The sequence below is a fragment of the Lemur catta genome, chromosome 12 (assembly GCF_020740605.2).
Source record: "Lemur catta isolate mLemCat1 chromosome 12, mLemCat1.pri, whole genome shotgun sequence".
NCBI lineage: Eukaryota > Metazoa > Chordata > Mammalia > Primates > Lemuridae > Lemur > Lemur catta.
Window position 1 is genome coordinate 63,943,902 of NC_059139.1, and position 19,087 is coordinate 63,962,988.

The window sequence follows — 19,087 nt, forward strand, 5'->3', positions numbered from 1 at the left end:
CACTTTTCCTGAAATGATCTTCTCCAATTACTTTCCATCTGATGATCTCTTTTATTACCTTCATAGTACATCACTGTCTGGAATTTTCTTCTTTATTAATTTTTTTTTATCTATTTATTGTCTGTGGCCCATAACAAGAATGTAAGAAAACTAAGGGCAGTGATCTTACTGTATTCAACATGCCACTAGCACGGTCACTAATCCATAGCAGAATTTAACAAACAAATTCTTTACAAAACAAATAAAATAGAGAATTTATGCTGTGGTTTGGCAAATAATAGAATATTAAGAAATGTGTTTCTCATAGCACTAACTTTTTAGAAAGTATAGTGGGCAACACTTCCCTGAATTGAGAAATTATCCCTTTTTCAGAATATTAATGATCCTCCATCTATAACATGCTTCATTCTCATATGCAATTATATATATAAACAATATACTTGTTTCATTACTCTAGGAAAGGCTTAGAATACTTTGGTCCCAATGATGTAAACCTGGATACCATTGTGATGTCTGTTTATCTCCTATTCACAAAAACATAAAATCAGTGTATACTATCCACCCTGCAGTGCCAGGGTGCTAGGGTCAGGGATGGGCATGTGACCCAATCTGGCCCCATGAGAGTCAACCTCTCCACTTTCGCTGATATTGAGAAAGAGGTTAAGTTTGCAGAATATAAGTATAGAATTGCTGGTTTTCATCTTTGCTACTGTATAAAGTGAGCTTGTCTGAAAATAGGCCAATCAAGAGAAAAACAAAGCCAAATATGTGAAAGGCAGATTCCTGACAACGCTATTGTAATTCCCAGATACTGTCACATTTGCTGCGATGATGGATGTACTAAATGTTCACTGCAGAATGGTAATGGTGAAAACTAGAAATTTTGCAAGGAGCCATGAACAGTGGAAGGGTTAAATAAATGATGGATTAACCATAGTGGGGAATATACTACATAGCTTTTTTTTTTTTTTAAAGAATCAGGTTATCTAGATACACTGACATGGAAAGCTCCCTAAAGGATGTTAAACAGAAATGAAATATTGGGGGAAAAAATACATTATCCTAGTTATAAGCCCATGAATTTTTATATGCATATTCATAGAAAAGGGCCCAGCATATGCATACCCACTCTGGACAGGTGGTTGTATTTGGGAAAGAGATGGGAGGTAGGGGAGGGATGGAGGACGAAGAGATCCAATCGTTTTATCCAGTTTATTACTTATTGCATAAATCTTATAAAATAAAAGTGAATTCATGTATTTCTTAGGTAATTTTAAAAGAACATGTTACATTTAAAAAAATAATTTGATATTTTCTATTTCGATACTTTGCTACATTATACTCACTCTAAGTGGACTACTCTCCTTTATTATTTTTTAAAGTGATGCAATAGAAATGAAAGTGCTCTTCTCTGTCCCACTCTCTCACAGCCCCAATTTATGTATTCTCAAATTTTTTGGTTTGGTTAAAGGATATGCCAAAGACAAAGAAAGGACAGAGAGACAGAGACAGCAAGCTGTGTTAGAATCTCCAATGTTACCTTCTAACAGCGGCCAAAGTCTTTGGGTTTTTAATTTTTTTCTCTTGGCCTCCTGCAAGCTCTTTTATTGGCTTCATAAAATACCGATTGAATGTATTCAACTGTAAACATCACAACAGTTTAATATTTATTATAATTTACCTTAATTTGGTTAGTCCTGGATCAGAGTAAATAAACTTGCTTATTAATGGCTCACTGAGAAATGTCTGGTTTCTGAACTGTGCACAACTGCTTTCCTAATTAACACAAAATCAAAACCTTCAAGTTGCTTTTTTTGGCTGCTCTAGTCCTCAAAAACTCTTACATTACCTTAGATATACTCATCCCATCTCATGTTTTTGGATTCCCCTAGATGTCCACAGTATTCCCTTTTTAAAAATGACACAGCTAAAGACACTTAGAGTCTGAGGCAGGAGTGGGGGCCCTTTGACTTTCGGTGTGGCAGACTGGATTTGGATTTACACAGTGCTGACCAACTGACGCAGGCACTGCTATGCTCTGTTCCCAAAGCCCACTTACCCTAATAACGTAAACCTCCTACTTAGCCTGTTGATATCCTCCTTCCATTCCCCTTGCCTCCACTTAAAATCTTAACATTGTGCCAAATTTGCTTCAGATTTTTTGGAAGAAATAAAACATTATAGATACATTTGAGGCCCCATAAGTCCCTGCCTACCCCATTCTCTTCCCTCTGTCTCTCCAAAGGCAAATACTCCCAAGTTAGCCTTTATCATTCTCCTATCTTTTAATACTTTTATTAGATGTGTGTATCCATAAATATTATTAACAATTTGCATGTTTAAGCTTTATAAAAGTGGTATCATAATATATAGATCCTTTAAATCATTTTTTCTTTTTTTTGCTTAGCATTACCTTCCTGAGGTTTACATCTAGTTATACATAGTTTATTCTTTTTAACTGCGGTATAACATCCCAACGTATTTGTCCTTTCTCCCATTCATGGACATTAATTTGTTTCTAATTTATTGCTCTTATCAAACTATTCTAATTCTTGTACATGTGGAAGAATTTCTCTAAAGATGACTACCTAGGAATGGAATTGTGGGGTCATAGGATATGCACAGCTTCACCTTTACTAGATATTGTCAAATTGCATCCCAACATAATTAGACTAGCTTACAATTCAACCAGCAGTGTATAGGAGTTGTCGTCATCCCAGACTCTTGCAAACAATTTCCATGGTATTGATGAAATACGAGAGTCTTGCTATTCCAGACTCACCATTTTTGCTCTTTCCTTGTGATTGGCACAGAATTTCAATGTTTTAATTTGGATTTTTCTGATTACTACTTACTAAAGTTAAGCATTTTATCTTACTATCAATGGCCTTTTTCCTATTAGGTTGTTTGTCTTTCCTTTACATATTTTCAGGAGGTCTTTATATATTATAGTGCTACTCCTTTGTCAATTATATGAGTTATAGATACTGTCCTTCAGTATGTGGTTTGTCTTATCATTATTTATAACATCCTTTGCTGTTTTTCTTTATTTTAAAATCTGTGGTTTGTTTATTAATTGAAAGTTTTATTTTTCTCAGTTGTTTACTTATATTTCTTGAGTCAGAAATATGAAAATCAAGTGTTCCTTGGTCCTTATCCCTGCAGCATTATCAACAACAATGTCAGATTGCATAGCTAAAGGGAAACTGAGAAGAATTCCTATTTCTTCTGAGTAGTTCAGTTAATTATATACTGTTTACCTGCTATGTACCTTGTACTGTGTTAGAGGGTACAAACATGAAGCAGTCCTACAATCAATAAATTTATGGTCTAATTAAGATTTGTAAACAATCTGATGATGATGATGAAGAAGAAAGGTAGAGGTAACCGTGTGCCAGAGATTGTGCTACTGCATTATTTAATTTAACAGTTTAAGTAAGATAGAATAAGTGGTATTGTAAGAGATGAGTGCAAAATGGTATGTGCACAGAGAAAAGAGAATATGTCATAACCTTGCACCCCAAAGATCATTCTAGATACAAGGTAGTCAACTTTGAGGTAGTAAGGACCTGTGAGATAAAGACCTCAAACTGACATTTCTATTTTCTCATGTTGATCTGTCTCCCCAGATAACTCAGAAATTAATTCTAATGTATTTAGAAGATTAATAAAAATTAAAGGGGAAACAAGTTACTCATTTGGAGAAAAAATGCTTCCTTGGGAGACAAGTTCACTTTTGCAATCAGTGATCCAATCACATGATGGCATTTTCTCCCTTTATTAGGGACAAAGTAAAAATTTAAAAATGCCTACATTTCTTAGGAAGTCTAACAAATGGTACAGCCATCTTCCTGTGTTATTAGTAATTTAAAAGATCAGAATTAAAAATAAATTCTTGTTCCTTAAAGAAATCTCATGGTAAATACATTTGTAAACAGAGCATCCAAATTCATCTCGTCTGTAAATACAGACGTTCGCATTATATCTCTCTCAGTGTAGGTTATATCTTTAGCCTTTAAAGAGTACAGAGTGTGAGAGTGCGGAATGGTCTTCCCCCAGGAGGAAAACAGGGCTCCTGAGCTAGAAATCGAGAAGGGTGGCCGGCAGCATGGCGCACTTCCTGAGGAAAGATGAAGGGAACCCCACTTCCTTACACTTCAGCTTTCACATCACTGTAACCCTCTAGGACTTGCAAATTAGAATGTATTTTCTTCACTCGGGGGTGACAGTAAAGTGAATGTGAAAATGAGAAAAGAAGACTGTCATCTGAGAATTAAACTTTGAAATAAAAATACAGCAGGTAAGAGCATAGATAAATGAATTCAACTTCAATTGTCAGAATGAGGCAAACTCAAATGCCCTAAAGGCACACACATACCAGCAGCTAATGTGTATCAATGTCTTAGACCTGGGGAAGGGGTTGGGGAGTGGTGGGGGACCACAGTGAACTGAACAAAGGGCAGGACTCAAGCTTCCTTTAAAGGGGACAGTCTCTACTCGGCTCCAGATGATTGAACAAATGTAGGAAGCGGCCAGATCTCTCGATTTTTTTCAAGAAAGGCTACAGGTCTAGGTTGTTATTAATATGTGAATACTGCTGATTTTTAAATCTTAGTCTTTACACTGGATGAGACAAACAAATCTTTTAATGTGCCCCATGAGCAGTCAATCGGTCTCAGACTCATACCCATGACGATAATCTGATTGGACAGACTGGCTCTACCCGTAGAAACAATATGGCAAACAGGTAAGACAGAGTGCAGGCCAGGAAACAGGGAAAAAGCTGTCTCAGAAGCAAGCATGGGCAGGAGCCATTCAGACACTGGGCTAGGGTGCTGGAGGCGGGTGGCATGTCCCTTCCTATTGTGGACCTGCCTCTTTTATTCCATTAAACCCATGAGTCTGAGGACAATCTGCCCTTCTGATTCCATGACCACCAAACTGCTTTTTGATTAGAATTTGAGATCTGTCTGGCATGCCTTCAGGGAGAACTTGCTTGAAACTTGAGGGGGTTGAGGAACAACTCAGCAGCTATGTCTCTCATTATAAATTAATAAATTGACAGCCGGCTTAGAGGTTTGCTCCCCATGTGGCCTGCCTACAGGCACAAAATGGGCTGGGTGGGAACGTGGGCCGCTGTCCCCAGCAGTTTCACTTCTTCTTGTAAATGGAAACATTGGCATTCTGATCTTGCACATTAGTTGTATGCGCTCCATTAATGAGTCCAGCCCTGGAGGACAGATGTGCTCTGAAACTGCTGACAAGTGGTTTCTGGGAGTACAAGGCTTTGGGCCAGACTGTGCATAGTGGTAATTCCCTAACACAAGGCCATCCTACAAGGCCTGTTGGTAGCTATTATTAATATCTTATATCCTCACTTACCCTCACTCTACTGCTCTGGCCATTCATTTCCAAGGAGCCTTACCTGGGTTTCTAGAAGGGCAGAAATGACCTTGAAATGTCAAGTTAAGAATTAAAGATAAACTTTAATGAACAGGGACAGAAAGCTCACAGAAATGTAAAATATATATATTTGTAGTCATTGGTACCAGGGAGCAGGCACTGTGCTATGTGCTTGCCATAGACCATTCCATTTAATCCTCACAGAAACTCCGCAAAACAGGCACTATTTTGGGCAATTACACTATGTTACAAAGGAAGAAACTGAGGCTTAAAGAGGTTAAGTAATTTGACCACATGTACACAGCTAACAAGTACTGGAGGTGGGATTAGAACCTGCACCCTGAAACACTACACCACGTTGTTTGTATGCTATATTTTATTTCACTTTTTTAAATACGAAACACTCATTTTGCACTTACTTTTTGCCAGATAATGTTCTAACTACCAATATTAATGGATTTACCAGTCATAATAATTCTATGAAATGGACACCAAAATATCCCCATTCTGATAAGGACACTGAGGCAGAGAAGTTAGGTAACTTGCCCAGGATTATACACCTAGCAGGGGGCATAACCAGGATTCGAACCCAGCATTCTGGCTCCAGAGTACAGGCTCTCAAGTGCCTGTGCTACTCCACACAATGTTCCCTAGGGAAAAGTGATATAGATTCCAATTCTAAGCATTCATTTCGGCACTGTTGTAACTACAATTTTTCAGGAAGATAGATGGAAACAACACAAGGGAAAGAAATCTATATCATTTCTCTTTATTATATACCAATTAGAAAAACTACAATTCTTCTTCTAGATTTAAGAACTACAGAGCAAATAACATCATGAAATACTACAGGCCTGGATATAATCATTCTTAGGTGATATATTCAAGGACGGTGACAAATTTAAGTCTACAACTTTTTTTTCCCTCTTCACTACTGCAGGGGGAATGAAAGGAATATTTTTCATTTCTGCATCTATAAATCCTGGGAGGTAAAGATTGGAATACTTGTGAGAGATCTAAAATGAACAAAATATTCCAGAGTTTAATTTAAAAGTCATTTGCTCCTAGAAACCGAGCAGGTTTGATTTCAGAATCAAAACGCATCGAACATAAAGCAGTAGATGTGGATTCCTCCTACTTTGAACCAGACTTGCTGTTAAACTTAACATGGAACTTTCAGATCCATAAATTTCAGACTTTTATTAAGAATAATACTTGGAAATTGATTTGGTAAAAATAACACCTGCTGACTCATATTGTAAATGTGAAGGAAACTTTTCTATTTAAACAGTGAAGAGAGGCCCTCACTGGTTCCTACACTACTTACACCAGTTTTGCACTTACCACCTGGCTTACTGGGACAGGCTGTCTTCAAGCCTTCAGCTGCCCTGACTGCTCAGAAGCTGCCTTGCTGTAATGATGCCCAATTAGTCCCGAGACCGCAGGAAGACAAGGAGGTGTCTGGCCAGCTCTTCCCACAACTGTTTCAGCTCTAGCCTCTATCTGACTGCAACTACATGAAGGATGCTGGGCTGGAATCTTCCAGACAAGTCTTTCACACATTCCTGACTCACAAGATCATGAGCAAAACTCCCTCTCAGCCGGGGTCTAAAATGTTAACTCAAGTCTGAATCCAGAAGCTCTCTTTCTATAAGTCCTTCATCTGTTTTGTCCCTCTCTAGTTTGATTTAGTTCATTAACTCTTTCTAGAAACTGTCACTTTGGGAAATACAGCATGCTGCAGAACTAGCTCATGGGCTGGCAATTGAACAAAAAGAAACAATACCACAGTACTTTCCTTCTTTCAGTGCTCTCTTCTCCAGCAACAGTGCGACTGTTCTTGCGCAACACAATTTACATAGTCTGTTTCTCAACAGGGAGCTCACTCCCCTGGCAATGTGACTTTTCTAGTCTTATTCTTCACAGAATTCTCAGCACAGCCTCACACCCAGGCCCCATCTACTTGCATCTTCGGATCTCTCTCCTTTTCTCATGCTGCTCTCCTTCTTCCTTTCATTCCTTTCCATATTGTAGAGCAACTTTAGGGACTTTAAAGCAAATATGCGAGGCAATATTGCATGGTAGTTAAGGGAGAGTGTTTTCAAACAGACCACCTAGGCATGTATTGTCTCTGCCAGTTATGTACTGTTTGTTATTACCACCATCGTTACTATTAAATGTTTAATTTTGAATCTCTTAACTTTGAGGTAAGAGATAAAACATGATGAAAAAATTTGTAAATATAAATTAGCTAGCTTTCTTTTTTAGCTAATGCCTCGGTTTTTAGAAAACTAGGTACTAATTCTGTCAGCGAATCAATTAGCAATTATATTTTATACACGCTCCTCATTCTCCAGCTTTTCCTTCTCAGTTTTTTTATCTTCTCTTGTCCCTTCAGTGCTGCTGCTCCAGGGGAATCAGTCCTCAGTCCTCGGCTTTCCTTGCCATACAGCAGGGTCCCAGACTCCACAGGGCAGACAAAGCATGCAGTGCACAGACACGTGCGGGGCTGGGCGGCCCTAGGGCATCACGGGCCCATCCAAAGGCCACTGCTGCTGCTCTGCCCAGTGCTGCTGTCTGGGATTGCAGGCCCAGTGTGGTCAGATTTTCTAATTTTTAAAAACCTTCTAAAATATTTAGTTTGAAAAAATATTACCAGCCTTGGGAAGATACATTTTAAAAAATAAAATAAATAAAAAATATTGCCATAATGCTTCAGTTGTCCAGATTCTGCCTGAAAAGCCCAGTGTAGGATGACAGAGTAATCTATAGTCTCACAGAGTCACCTGCAGGTCCATGGTACTCACTATTATGCAGAGTGCTCCCACATCTCTGTCTTTAGCCCAGACCTGAGCAGTACTCTCTCTCTCTCTCTTTCTCTCTGTGAGTGTGTGTATTAACAAAGTCATTGAGCCCTCTGCACTGGGCACTGGAAAATCAAAGACGACTAATATGCAACTGAAGCCCCTGCCCAGAAGGGGTTTCCAGTCTATCAATCAAATTACTTCCCCGTCACCTCCATCTGGAGATGTTCAAACTGGGCTTGTTGGAAATTATATTTATCACTACCACCCCACTCCACACTTCCCCTCTCCCCTTCTCCCCATACACCTACTCTCCTTGGTGCCTCCTTCCTTATCTGAAGGCTGTTGCCCAAATCAGAGACCTGGAATTCATCGAGGACCCCTCTCTTACCTAAGGGCCAATCAGTCCCTAAGGCCAGCCAACTCAATGGCCTGTACACCTCTCATTCCCAGGGCCGACTTTCCATCCTTCAAGATACTTCCCTACTCATAATTTCTTGTATGAGTTATTGCAACTACCTTTTGTGGCAATTTTAATATGTATGAAGTTTTTATGACATTCCTGTCCTTAGGAGGTAGGGTCTATGTCCTCTCTTCCCCTTGAAACTGGGTTGGCTTTTGTGACTGTTTTGGCCAGTAAAGTATAGCAGAAGTGAAGCTATGAGACTTCCTGGGTTAGAATATAGAAAGTTTTGCAGTTACAACCTCGCTCGCTGGGACAGCCTGTCTTCCAGCCTTCAGCTGCCCTCTCTGCCTGGGGGCTGCTTTGCTACAATGAAGCCTAATTAGTCCTGAGATCACAAGAAGAAAAGGAGGTGTCTTGTCAGTTCATCCCACAAGTGTTTCAGCTCTACCTCCGTCTGACTGCAACTAATAACACAGGAAGGATGCTGAACTGGGATCTTCCAGGCAAGTTTTTCATATGTTCCTGAATTACAAGATCATGAGCAAAGTAAATCATAGTTTTAAGCTGCTAAGTTTCAAATAATTTGTTACACAGCAATAGTAACCAGAACGGAACCCAAAACAGAAACGTAAAACATGTGTCATTAAAATTGAGACAGACAGCAGAAGCTAAAAGGCCCTCAAGGAAAGTTTTAGTACAAATCAGCAGAAGTTAGTTAGAGGCTTTGAAGAAGCTGTCAGTGAGGGCTCAAAGAAAAGTATGAAAAGTGTTGCTGGAAGTTGGATGAAAGGGATTTCTTATTATGTAGAAGCAGCAAGTTTCACAAAACTGTCATTTGTGATAATGTGTAAATTAGAATTGTACCTAATGAATTTGACCAGCTAAGGAGATCTCCGCATGACTTTGGTTTTTTTGTCTGTTTGTTTTATTTTGTTTTGTTTTTCTGCCTATAATAAAATGCTAGAGAAAAGAGATGAGCTAAAGAACAAACTGTTATATAAAAAGCAGTTAGAACTTTCTGGGTTAAAACAACAACAACAACAACAACAACCCGTTTCTTATTTTCAGCCTCTCCAAACAGCAAACAATTCTCAACTTAAGAAAAGGATTGTGGGTATTGCCAGAGGTTGGCTAACAGAAACAAAGTATAGCTAGATAGGAGATGATGTTCTATAGCACTACAGGGTGAATATAATTAGAAACAATTTATTGTGTATTTTCCAATAGCTAGAAGAATGGATTTTGAATGTTCCCAGCACAAACACATGATAAATGTTTGAGGTGACGGATATGTTAATTACCCTGATTTGATCATTACACATTGTATACATGTATTAATATCAAAATATCACTGTGCTCCATAAATATATACAAGTATATGTCAATTAAAAATAATAAAAGCAAAAAACCTTAAAACAATAAAAGTAAAAACAATGCAAATATACCACCTTCCAAAAATTTAAAATAAAAATAAAAAGCTTTAGGCCAAAGAATGATCCAGGTTGACATAATAAAATCCTTTGTTAAGACTTCAGGAAAATCTAAGATGGTGTCTCCTGAAACTTTTTGGATAGACAATGGCCGTCTAAGAATCTAAAGAGTATCTTTCACAAATTCTCTCCATTAAACAATTAGGCTTCTAACTATCTTAAGAATGTTATTTCAAGACACCCCATTGGCAGCCTAAAGTAGGGAAGGACTTACCTTGAGGATATTGGTGGTTGTGGATTCACAGAAAACCCACAAAGTATTTGAGAGCATTGTTCTGTATAAGAACCACCCATTTGGACTAAAAGAAACAGGCACAGTACAAAATGAAAAGTGGACTTTGGACACACAACATTATAAAGGCAGTAAACAGGCCAAGAAGTCTATTTAGTTGCAAATACAGGGTGTTTTGTTTGTTTGTTTTAATTTTCTTAATGGAAAATAAAGGCTTACTTAGGCAGAGCCAAAAGCCCAGAGAGTGGAACCAAGGGCTCTCCCTAAAAGGACAATTCCCAGCAGCAGGACTACACCCTAATGAAGAAATTGGCAACATGAGCCGGGCTAGATTTCATGATTTCTATGGGCCAATGATTGCTGTATGCCTCGTGTTTTCTCCCTGTTAAGTGGGTGTGTCTATAGCAGTTTACCTATGCTTGGTCTGGCATTGAAAGTTGGGTGTGAGGGAGAGTGGCAGATAACTTGTCCCTTCAGTTCATAGTTCCTCAGATTGAGGAGTTGTTTACCCAAATTACTGCATTCAAGGAGCCTAATCTTCACTTCGACCTTAGATGATAAAATATTGTGCTTTAAGCAGACGTTTGAGGTCTTGGGAGAGAGGATAAATATATTCTACATGTGAGAAGGATGTAGGTTGTAGCTGCACAGGGGTTCGTGAAAGATTGCATTTTTCAAAGAGGGCCCCTAAAATTTTTGTTCCACATGCTCTTCTCACAATGTGACACTGCTCCCATCAAGAGAGGGGTCTAGTTTCTTTCCCCTTAAATCTAGACAGGACTGTGACTAGACTATAGCAAAAGTGACACTATGTGACGAGGCAAGGTCATGAAAGCTGGTACGGCATTTCTCTGGTTCTATTGAGGGCTTACACTTAGAAAACAGCCACCATACCACAAGGAAGCCCAAGCAGCCCATGGAGAGGCCCACATGGAGGAAAATCTAGTTTCCCAGCCTACAGTCCCAGCTGAGCTCGAGGCCAATGGCCAGCACCAACTTTCCAGGTGTTTGAATAAATCATCTTGAAAAGGGATCCTCTAGCCCCCAGTTGAGTGATGCTGTATAGAACAGAGATTAGCTGCCCTTGCCAAGCCCTGCCAGAACTGCAGATTGAGGAACAAATAAATGATGGATGTTGTCTTAAGCTACTAAGCTTTGGATAGTGTGTTATGCAGCAATAAATAACTGGAGTACGATTTTACTGCTTTCCTTTTCTGCTGTCTTCTACTTCTGATTCCCAGTGAAATTGTTCGAAGGAAAAGCTGATTAGGTCATGTCCCAGACGTTTTTTTTCCCATTTAGATCTCTACCACTAAACTGTAAGTATCTTAAGGTCATAAATGATTTCTTAACATTATAATAGAATTAAAAATTTACCAAATAAATCAATTACCAAGTATCTTATTTCTGGAGCTTTAATAGAATCTATAATGGAATCTTGACTCATAATATGTAAATTTTGTGAAAATGAATTACCAAATTAATAATATTGCTGATTTCCCTTTAAAGAATCTAAGGAAAAATTTTTTTAAAATTAATTCATTTTCAAATGTTAATAGTTTGTACTTATAAATTGAGAGATATCCTTGATGAAAACACCTTTTGACCAAGAAAATATGCTACATAAAATTACCACACATTTCTTTATAAGCAGATGACATACTGTTTTTCCTAAACTTGAATAATCTGATTTTGATAAATACTGAACTATAAATACAAATACAGTTCTACTTTATCACATAAAGGCATAGAGTTATAAGCAAATCTCAATATTGGCCATTACAATTTCTGAGAATTTCAAAATTTTCTGTTAACATGATATACTATATCTTTTTCCCTAAATATTCCATTATTCCTTCTTTATTACACAAACACTCCTAAAGTCATCCTGTAACAAATTCTTGGTATTTGCACATTTTTTTGTTGTGCTTCCTAGTGATTACTTCTGCCCAAGGCAAACGATTTTCTCTTTTATTATTTATGTTAGATTTTTATAACACTTATTTCCTCCAAGGAGTTTAAGGTGCTTGGTATACGGAGGTTTTGTGGTTACCTGTTTTAATGAACTTTAACGCATTGCAATAGCAAAGAGCAATGACAAAGTTAGAAGGAAAAGGTCACACAGTATGGAACACAGTAGCAGGGTCAGAAGTCAGCAGGGGTTGGCTTATTTGTAGAGCAGTGAGAACTCAGGGAATTGCGAAAACAACTACCTCCAAACCATGTTCAACTTCATAGTGCTACCCTCGGGAACAGAAGGTGTCCCAATCTTTCATTTTCAAGTTGATTTCAGGATCCCTGCTTTCAGGCTACTCTGCTTCTTCCAGTCTTATGTCTGTGTCAAAATAACTGATTAAAAGTTGAGTAACAACGGTCCCTGTTCTTTGTTTATTATGTCAAATTTGACAGCAGGAGGAAGCAGCACGAAGTTAATGACTCTGTTTGACCTTAGCTATATGTAAACCCATAGAAGAAACTGATTGATATATCAGTCAGGTGAAGGAGGGGGTTGGTGGTGACACTGGATTTGATGTGAAGGGAGGCCCAGAGGGCAGACAGGACATGTCTGAGGGTTCCTTGCCCTGAGGGATCAGAAGACCTCTAAGGGGAAGGCAGGTGTGTGACACTTGCAGAGGTGGGAGTTTGACACCCTGAATGGGGACTCAGAGTTAAAAACTAAGCTGATGCAATGACAATAAAAAATGTGATACTTATCACACACCTGATTTTGTAGGCAGAGACTCTTTCAAAAGTGTCACAAATTCAGTGAAACAAAATCTGAAAAGCACCTGCCAGTGTTTCGTCTGTGCCACACAAGAGTACTCAGTATTTCCATTGTAGAGACTGACTTCTTGAGAGAAGTTTTTTGATAGAGGTGGATAAAAAGCAAAGCATTTCAACAACTTCTTTCAGAAGGTATTAATGACCCCGTTATAGTTGGTGAACAAAACTCTAAAAACTTTTTCATTCTCAAACAAAACAGAAATCATCAGTTGCGTGTTCAGTTTGATACATTTATACATTCACAAAAGGAATAAACCTTTTATAACCAATATAGCTTCAATTTGTAACGATAGAGAGACTTCTGAGAGTGATCTGGGCTATCCAGCTTCGACTTTGCTGAGGGTCTTAAGAGTCGTGAAGGAAAAAGAAGAGACAGAGTGCATGGGAAGCAAGAGAGAAAGGAAAGGAAATAGTTGCTCCAAAATTCACTGGAGAAAATGGGTCTGCTTAAAAAGATGTTCCATAAAAGGAAGGAGCTCTAATTCTTGCAGTATGCTAAAGCACAAAAGCTTTTAGCATATAACAGAGCTACATGAAATAAATGGGAACTGAACTTCAGGAACAAAAGCTAAATGCCATAAAAGGCCTAAAATGCCTTCTTTAAAAAGGACAGGATTTTAATTGCAACATCTTCTTGTGAATATTGAATAGGACAGAGAAAGAGTGAGTTGAATTTTCAAAATAGCTCCCTAACCCATCGATGAATATTATATCATTCTAAAATATATATGTATGTATGTGTGTGTATGTATACATATATATATGTATATACACACACACCATATTGCTCTAAATAGCTTAAATGGGAGCCCTAGCTACACAATTTTGTGTGATTCCATTACATTTTTGCATTTTCATGATGTTTAAATGCATTATGCACCAAAATTGTTCAAACACACAGATGTGGTATTCTACCATGACAGCGAATCATTATTTTTAATAGCCTTGCCCCCCGATTATATCAGTAATCAATGTTTATTTGCACATATTAGGAAAATTCTAAAAAATATAGATAAGAAAATAAATATTGCCTATAACATCATCTCTTACAAATAATCAATGTTAGCATATTTATGTCCTTAAATATTTATGAACACCTACTTTGTGCTAGGTCCCTGTTTTGAAATAAAGACCCAGCAGAAACAAAAAATAAATCTACAAACAAATAAATAATATTAAATACTATGCAAAAAATTAAATAGGTTAATGTGATAGTGAGGGAGTGATAGGTGGGGACAGGGAAGAGCTTGAGCTAGTGTAGAAGGGTGGGGTCACTTTGACTAGGTAACCCTTGGGCGGAGAGCCTATTGATTGATGAGCAGGAAGCAGGAAGCAGGAAGCAGGTGTGGTGAGATCCAGGGAAAGATTGTAGACTGTTTTAGGAACACAGGCCACCACATGCAAAGGCCTTGGGATAGAAATGACCATCTGCTGTGGAAGAGACAGAATGCCAGCTGTGGCCAGAGAGTTTTGCCCCTGGCAAAAGAGGGGCAGAGTGGAGGGAGAGGCGGTTGGAGAGGTAGGCAGGAGCCTGATCATGTAGGGTCTTAGAAACAGTGGAAAAGAATTTGGACTTCATTTTGGTGGTTTCCATCATCAGCTATATGATCTCTTCTAGAAAGAACTGCTGTATGCAGCTTAGATCACAGGAGACAAAAGAGTGCAAGTGGGGGCACCTGTCAAAGTGTAGTAAGATTCAGGATGTCTTTTGGGTAAAGGTGATATAAATTACCAATAGAATACATCAAAGTATAAAGAAAAGAAAGGGACCAAAGATGAGTCTTAGGTTTTTGGTTTACATAATTGGGGGCATAGTGGTTCTACTTATTGAGTAATGAAAAGTCATAACCAAAGTTCATTTTTTTCCACAGTGAAAAAGACATATATTATCAAAACTTTTTCCATTTTTCGTTAGCTGCTAAGAACCTCAGAGACACAATTTTAATGTCCCTGAGCTTTAAACTACAGTAATTGTTATCTGAGATCTCTGACATATTTTTCTCTATCCAAGTAAATGATTCTTGATCTTTCAACTTTTTTTTTTTACTTGAAGTACTATCTTACAGATCAATGGGAGGTTTACTTTTTAAATAATATAAAGTCATATATTATAATTAAAGGTAAATATGTTCCCAATCAAGTGGCCCTAGATCCTGAGGTTGAACCATATTTATCCATATTGATCACCTTTATTTCTTCTTTTGTTAAGGCTAACTTGGATACTTTGCCTATTTTTTAATGTGTATGTGGGTGGGAGTTGTTTTTTCTATTGTTTTAAATAAATCTCTTTTTATATAAAGAACATTAACCCTTAATATGTATGCAATATTGATTTATCATTTGTCTTTCAATTTTTTTAGTGTTTTCTGATATAAAAATATTTAATTTTTATACAAATTTATCAATATTTTCCTTTATGATATTTTGCTATGTTTATAAGGTTATATCAGCTAAATATTCACCTATATTTACTTTTAACATTTGTCTTTTCAACCCATTTGAGAATAAATCAATCATTCAGGAAATAAGGTTTTTCATGGGCTTGGGAACTTGACTTGGTCCCAAGAATAACTATATTATTTTTTAAAATCTCAAAACTCCATAAGAACATAAACAAACTGTTAAGAGAATGAAAAGACAAGCCACAGTCCAGAAGAAAATATTTGTAAGTAACATATGGGATAAAGAATTTGTATGAAGAATATTGTGTTTATTTTTTAAAATCTCAAAACTCAAGAATAACTGCATCATTCTTGACACATCTACTTTGAGTCCTCTGCTGACACCCCTGAGAGACGACAGTTAGCACCTAGCACACCACAACTAGTGATGCTATCATTTCATTACCACATACCCCAAAATGAAATTATCAAATCAGTTCCAAACATCAAATCAACTCAGTAGGGCTGAAAGCAAAACAAAACCAACAAAGCAATGAAAAAGAGCAAGGACTAAAATTGAATGTAAATAGAAACAAACTAAACTGACAGCTTATCAAATAGTTTAAATAGCCACATAGAAAAAACTATTTATTCCAGGTATTTCCACCAAAACAAACTAGGAATTTCTTGATGAACATCTGAGTTCAGGTCTGACATGGGGAAAGCACAAGATGTGTTTGGACATTTTCTGCAAGTGACAATACATGACAATATTAATAGGTCACACCATAAGAATACTAGATCCCCATCCTGAACGGGCTCTTACTGGAAAGAAATTTTTAAAAACTCTGAGTCCATAGTGCTATTTGAGTGAGAGAGAGAGAAGGGAGGCAGAAGAAAGCTATTCTTTGCAAAAGCATTCCAGCTAATAAACACAGAAGGAATGAGAGAATTCAAATATTTTAAAACTTAAAATATAAACAAAAGTTCAAAACCAATAAAGTTGTATAAACTGAAAAAAATGCAAAAAGTTGTATATCCTGGAACAAAACCACCTTATTTCAAAATAGGTAGTATTTCCTGTCGAGATACAGAATAACATATTGTTTCTGGCCGATTGAACTCGGTGAAGAGCAATACTGAACACACACATAGAGCCTCCAAAGTAACAATTTTCATATATTTACTTTTTGTGGTTATTGCAATTAACCTAATGGGGATTATGAGCCAGAACTAGAGGTGGGAGTGATTCGCTGCCTGCCCCACCAATGCTCTAGTCAATCAATCAGGTTGGTCCTGGCTGTGTTGCAGGCAGCGTGTGTGCCCAGGGCAGGGGGACTGGAGGCAGAAGGCCACCTGGCAAAGAGAAAGAACCTGGAGAGTCATGCTGAAGCTGCATTAGTAAGTGATCCCATTTTTCCTGCAGTTTCCAGGGTTCCCGTGGGGAATACCTTCTGCTGGCCACAGGTTCAGGGAGAGGATGAAATAGAGAAACAGAATTACTCACAAATAAGCTAAAGAGTTAAACTAAGAAAGCTCCTTTCAAAGACTAAATAAATAGCTTCAGTGGTTTCTAATTTCAGGTGATTGACAGAAAAGATAGCTGTTCTTTGTGACCTTACAAATAATGCTGTTCATCCACTAGACTGTATGCTCTCTTAGGGCAAGGGCTGTTTTTTCCTCACCACTTATGGTAAATTGTGAACATGGCCACAGTCTTTCATACTAATTTTTTGTATTTGTATATAAGGCAATGTGTCTTTGCAGGCCCTCCTGTTAAGAGTTGGAATTTATTTTCCCTCCCCTTGAATTGAGGCTGGCCTTGTCACCCACTTTGAATGACAGGACACATCAAAAGTTATGCTGTGCTAGTTCCAAGCAGAGGCCCCAAGAGGCCATTCATGGTCTTGAAAACTTGTCCACGTGAACAAGCCCAGGCCAGCCAGCTAGAAGACAAGAGACCACTCTGATCACAGACAAGCAGCTGAGGCCGTTCTAGTCCAGCCAGCCTCAACTGAGCCAGCAGTTAACTTCAGATGCATGAGTGAGCCAAGCCAATGCCAGAAGAGAATCCCAGCTCTGCCCAGCCAAAATGCCAACCTGCAGGATTATGAGCTAAATAAATGGCTGTTGTTTTAACTCACAGAGTTTAGGGGTGGTTTGTCCTGCAGCAAAAGCTACCAGATACACCATCATCCCTCGTGACTCCCACAGTACCAGGCATTTATTAAAAGAAGGTGCACATCAAAGGTTGGTTAGATAGGGCATGGAATAAATTAATCCATCTAATACAGTTCTCATTGTGTGCCACTTCTGTGCTAAATACCAGGATACAGAGTTATTAGACATAGCCCTTCTCATTGAGGAGCTCTAGAGCTAGCAAAAGAGATGATCAGCTAGATGGCATTTATACAAGGTGTTGTAACAATCTCTGATAGTGGTATGTTCAGAATAATGTGGGAGATGTCCAGAACCCAGATTAGGGGTATGGGTCAGAGGAGGCTCCTTGAGGAGGTGGTACATTAGGTAAGTCTTGAAACAAATGGGCAAAAGGAACTAGATGAAGAGGTGGGGGTTGTGTGGTTATGTGTGTAGTGTACAAATATAGAGAAAGATGTAGAAGGCTAAAAACTAAACTGCTTGGGAAAATGGGATCTGGAGTAGGAGAAGAGAAGATGATTAACTTTCAGTGGCTCTCTGTGAACCTCAGGAAATTGCTTTACTTCTCCAAGTCTCAGTTTCCTCAACAGCAAAATAGGATAAGAATAGTACTTAGCTCAGCGAGTTGCTCTGAGGAATAAATAAGATAATCTGTGTAAAGTGCTAGCATAATGCCATCATTTAATATATACTTAATAAAGACTGTCTATTATTATTTTTATTATCTTGTTACCATAAACACATATGTCTTTGAGTTTAAAAGCATTTGAACAAAGTTGAAAATAAATTCCAATCAGAGATCATCGAACAGTGCAAGTATATATGTAAACCTTGGAAAGAAGCAAATTTTTTATCTGAATTTTTATATGCTGTGTTTCTGTAATAAGTCAAATTAATTTAAAAAAAAAAGTGGAGAAAAGGTTTTCCTGGCAGAAGAAACAGCAAGTATAAAGATAGGGTGGTGTGAAACTGTATGGAACATCCGTGGGACTGCAAATGCCAAATCTGACCAAAATATAGTGTGCAAGGGACAGGGTTGTGATAGAAGAGGCAGAGAATATGGCAGGAGCCAGGTGATGAAGGACCTCATCTATAAAGCAAAAAGTTTGGGGTTTATTCAGAAGGCAATAAAGGAGTTATTTCTACTTCTCATTTGGAGTTAGTGTGTGTAGCAGTTTTCTTGGAAAACAATCAAAATACAAAGTTGCTTTTGTAAGGAGGGATGTGATGACTCCATTTCATTTACCCAACTTTATTCAACCACAATTTTTTGGGTACCACCTACAGATCAGCCCTTCTTCAGTGTAGGGGGTTCCAAACAATAAGATCCAGACCCTGCTTTCAGAGGGTTTCCCAGCCAGTAGGTAAAGCAGTCCTGGAAGCAAATTGCTACAACTCAGCATGCTGTGTTATAACAGGGAAAAGGA

The 19,087-nt window shown here is 38.0% G+C and overlaps 1 protein-coding gene across 4 annotated transcripts in view; it reads right to left on the reverse strand.

The window, feature by feature from the left end:
- The window catches only part of MCTP1 (multiple C2 and transmembrane domain containing 1), a 488,669-nt gene that overhangs the window by 334,997 nt on the left and 134,585 nt on the right, over positions 1-19,087 (reverse strand). The gene's annotated exons all lie outside the window — the stretch shown is intronic.